The sequence below is a fragment of the Nannospalax galili genome, unplaced genomic scaffold (assembly GCF_000622305.1).
Source record: "Nannospalax galili isolate Female #2095 unplaced genomic scaffold, S.galili_v1.0 scaffold661, whole genome shotgun sequence".
Taxonomy (NCBI): Eukaryota; Metazoa; Chordata; class Mammalia; order Rodentia; family Spalacidae; genus Nannospalax; species Nannospalax galili.
The window spans coordinates 500757-505944 of NW_008345457.1; positions in this window are offsets into that span (position 1 = coordinate 500757).

Here is a 5188-nt window from a genome sequence, read left to right on the forward strand (position 1 = left end):
CTGTCCTCCACAGGCACTGTGCAACACAGGTGCACGCCATGCATGCAGGCAATACACACATACACATAAAATAAAAAATAAATATTTTTTAATAAAAGCAAGCAGTTCAAGGCAGAACTTTCGGACCAGCTATAGCCATGTCATCTAATGAGTTTTCCTGCTTCCCTGAACTCTTCAGAGAAGCATAATCTCTCCTTTTTCATGGCTTTCTTTCTAAATATTTTCTTTAGGGCTTTGGGCTAAATTTTGTATTTTTCTACTTTCTCTAAAGCTTCCTTCTCCCAGCCATGTGGCTGCCAGTCAGCCCCGTTTCTGACCCCCCCATGCAGACTGTAAACTTGCATGGTTTCCGTGGCCTTCCCTTTCCCTGCTTTTCTCCTCCTCAAGGCAGCTGCCGGGATTGCCAGCTAGCCTGCCCTGGGGATTTTTCTTTAAAATTCTAATAAAATTGTAAAAGCTTAAAAAAAAAAAGCACTTCAAATTGAACAAAATATGTGCTTTACATATATAGGTCAGATTCTACAAGTTTGCAACCTGTGATGTATATTGTATACAGTGTAGTTCTATGCTCTGGAGGGAAAGTGAAGATATTAGAAGTAGAGATAACCTTCAAAGCTCATTATCTAACAATGAAGGAAGCCAATTTGCCAAAGTTGTATGAATACAATAGATGGCACAAAGAGAGATGTCTCTGTATTAGAGGTTTTTTGTTGTTGTTGTTGTTTTTTTTTTATCACCAGCAACAGAAAAACTGACTTTGACTTATTTAATTAGAAAAGGAATTCATGAGAAGGATGCCGACATCTTTAGAATTTCGGTTCCCAGTCTAAATGGAATCCAAGCTCTTAAGCTGTTGCCTTCCATCTGCCTAAGAATCCTAGTGTTCCATAAAGTTCTATGGAAGAAGCTAGCCAACCTTTCAGTGTGAGTCACAGCACAAAAAAGGAAAGCTAACCCCTTCAGGTTGTTGGAGTGGACCATAAAGTTAGCAAATCTAATAGAATAGTCACTGGAAACAGTCACTTCCTTAGGCAAGTGACACAATATATAAAACACCTGGGAGACTTGAGATGACTTAGGGATTACAAGCCTACTGCTCTTGCAGAGGACCCAGGTTCTGTTCCAGCACCCATATCAGGCAGCTTACAACCCCTGTACTCCAACTCCAGGGGATCCAATGCTCCCCTCTGGCCTCTGAGAGACCACACTCATTTGTACATACCCACTCACAGATACACATATACATAACTAAAATAATTATTGGGACTTGAGAGACAGATCAGCAGTTAAGAGCACCAAGTGCTTTTGCAGAGGACCTGGGTTCAGTTCCCAGCACGCACAGAGCACAGCTATCAGTAACTCCAGTTCCAGGGGATCTGATGCCCTCTTCTGACCTCTGCAGGCATTGCATGAAAATGCTCATACACATAAAATAAAAATAATATAAAATAAAATAAAAGCTGGGCATGGTGGCACACACCTTTAGTCCTAGCACTCAGGAAGCAGAGGCAGGTGGATCTCTATGAGTTCAAGGCCTGTCTGGTCTACACAGCACATTACAGGCCAGCTGAGACCCTGTCTCAAAAATACCAAAAAAAAAAAAAAAAGTAAAAAATAAAATAGGCCTGGCACGGTGGCACACACCTTTAATCCCAGCACTTGGGAGGCAGAGGCAGGCGGATCTCTGTGAGTTCAAGGCCAGCCTGGTCTATATAGTGAGTTCTAGGACAGCTGGGGCTACAAAGAGACCCTGTCTCAAGAAGACCAAAAAATTAAAATAAAATAAAATAAAATAAAATAGGCTGGACATGATGGTGCATGCCTTTAATCCCAGCAGTCAAGAGGCAGAGGCAGGTAGATCTCTGTGAGTTCAAGGCCAGCCTGGTCTATTTGGCGAGTTCCAGGCCAGCTGGGGCTATAGGGAGACCTTGTCTCAAAAAGACCACCCCTTCCCAGGAAAAAAAATTCTTTTTTTTAAAATAGTATGTTATTGAAATAGGTACCCTGATACTGGTAAGAGGAAATCTGTTCTGTGAAGTTGACCCCCAACAGGGTAGACTCCATTATAATGAGCCCTTCTAAAATGGAGTCTCAGCAGTAACCAGGTCAGTCTTCTAGAGGGCAAGCACATGAGCCCATCATAATCTCCATCCTAGTCCTATAACACTTTGTTTATGACTCAGATCCAAAGGTGAGATGTCTTTTTTGTTTTTTTCTTCATGTAGCACAAACTGACCTCCATGTAGCCAAAGATAACTTTGAACTATTGATGCTCCTGCCTCCACCACCTCCTCAGTGCTGGGATTAAAGGAGTATGTGCCACTACATCAGGTTTTTATGCAGTGCTGGGTATCAAACCTAGGGCCTTGTGCATGCTAGGCAAGTACTCTGCCAACTGAACTGTTCTCTTGCTTATCAAAGCTTCCTCTGTGGGGCTGGAGAGATGGCTCAGCAATTAGGAGCACTGCCTGGGTTCGGTTCCCAGCACCCATGTGGTGTCTCAGAACCATATGTAACTCTAGTTCCAGGGAACCCAATGCCATCCTCTGACCATGGGCACCAGGCACACATTTTTTGTTTTGTTTTGTTTTCTGATGTTTTGTTTCCCTGTAGCTCTAGCTGGTCTGGAATTCATTATGTAGAGGACCAGATTAGTCTTCATCTCACAGTGATCTTCATGCCTCTGGAGTGCTGGGGTTAAAAACTTGTTCCACCGTGCCTGGCTCTTGTTTTCCTGTTGTTTTGTTTATTTCCTGCTACACAAATGTTACACATATGTACATAAAGGCAAAACACTCATGCACACAAAATGAAACAAATTTTAATAAAAAAAATCAGGTTGTCTTCCTTAGTGACCTGGTCATGTGAAATTTTCCATGAGGCATGGCTGTCAATTGAGGGAGCGGTGGTAAGATAGGAGTCAACATGCTTGGAGTTGCATTTTCCAGTGCTTCTCTGGGACATGTTTGGGCCTGTTCTTAACTCCATGCTGTTGGGCAAGAGAGTGCTACTGAGCTCTTCCTGGCCAAGTGGAACACATACATTCTGGGTTCAGAATAAGCTGCACAGGTGGACACTGGACTTTCCAGCTTTGTCAGGGCCCAGAGAAAGAACAGTTTCCGTAAGGAACAGATATTAACCAGAGAGAGTAAAGCTTTGTTCTAGAGCCCCAAGTTCATCCACAGTGGTTCCTTTTGACACCTGGGACAGGCTCTGCATGGCCTGGAATGCAGCTATGTGTGGAACTTTGTGCAGTACACTGGGTCATGAAGTCCAGTTATCAAAACTCCTTGCTCTGCACTCTAAACCTGCACAGCAATCCTCCAATCTGCCTCCTGGTTCAAAACTAGCAGGCCTCAGGTCACTTTGAAAATGAGACAACACATGGAGGATGTGTGGCAAATATAAACCCAAAGGGACAGCCAGGCATGGTGTCATACGCCTATAATCTCAGCACTGAGGGTGGAGGCCAAAAGGATCAGTTCAAGGCCAACCTCAGCTATAGATCAAGGAGGAGGGGAGCCTGGGCTACATAAACCCTGTCCAAAAACAAGTGCTGAGGATATAGCTCAGCGGTAGAACTATTGCTTTACAATTCATGAGATCCTAGGATTAGTCCCTGGTACCACAAGGAAGAAAAGGGACAGTGAGATGGCTCAGTGGGTAAAGGTGCTTGCCCTCAAGTCTGATGGCCTGATTTTGATCCCTGGGACCCACAAGGTGGAAGGAAAGAACCGACTCCCAACAAGTTATCCTTTGACCTCCAAATATGTACTCCCTCCCCCAGTAAATAAAAGGTAATGAAACTTTTAACAAAGAAAGAAGATAAGGTTCCTGAAGCCTGGGATGGGGTTCAGATCAGTTGGAACATGACAGAAGTCAACACGACTTAGCTTGGATTTGGGCAACATAATCATAGATCAATACTTATGGTTCAGAAAGGAGCAGGAGCTGGTTTATAAAAGAAGTGATTAGCTCTGTGTTAGCTCTGTGAACTTAAGCAGACCATTCAGTCTTACGGAATTACTGAGTCCAAGTTTCCACACAAATCAATCCAAAGATCTGAGTTAGAATAATGGAATTTTTTTTTTTTTTTTCTGGTCTTTTTGAGACAGGGTCTCCCTGTAGCTCCAGCTGTCCTGGAACTCACTATGTAGACCAGGCTGGCCTTGAACTCACAAAGATCTGCCTGCATCTGCCTCCCAAGTGCTGAGACTACAGGCGTGTGCCACCACGCCCGGCTAGTGGATTTTTTTAAATGTGTATGACTGTATTGCCTGTATATACGTAGGGCATCCATGCTGTGCAGTGCCTGAGGAGGTCAGAAGAGGACATCAAATCCCCTGAAACTGGGGTTAGGGAAGGTTGTTAGCTGCCATGTGGGTGCTGAGACTCAAACCTGGGTCCTCTGTAAGAGCAGCCAGGGCTCTTAACTGCTGAGCCATCTCTCCAGCCCCAGAATATCTGTTTCTAATCTGTACACTGTGATATCTAGTGGAAATCAGAAGTGAATATGGAATGTGGTTTAAAAATGAAGGGCTGAGCCGGGCGTGGTAGCACACGCCTGTAATCCCAGCACTCAGGAGGCAGAAGCAGGCAGATCTCTGTTTTCAAGGCCAGTCTGATCTACATAGTGAGTTCCAGGCCAGCTGGAGCTACAGGGAGACCCTGTTTCAAAAAGGCAAAAAAAAAAAAAAAAAAATTGAAGGGCTGGAGAAATGGCTCAGCAGTCAACTCAGCAGTCAAGAGCACTGGCTGTTGTTCTTCCTGAGGACTCAGGTTTGCTTCCCAGCACCCACATGACAGCGGACAACCATCCCTAACTCCAGTTCCAAGAGATCCAATGCCCTCTTCTGGCTTCCATGGGCACTGCATGACATGTGTGCATTTACATACATTTGGGCAAAACACTAATAGACATAAAATACAAATAAATAAAATATAAAAATTCCAGTCATTATGCAGCTCACTGGTAGAGTGTTTTACCTAGTATGCCTGAGATTCTGCATTTAAACTCAAGTACCACAATAAATTAATCAGCCATAATGCATGCCTGTAATCCCAGCACTGTGGAGGCAGAAGCAGGAAGATCACAAGTTCAACACTACATAGGAAGTTCAAGGCTAGCCAAGACTACATGAGACATTATTAAAAAAATAGAAAAAATAGCTGGGCATGGTGGCACGCG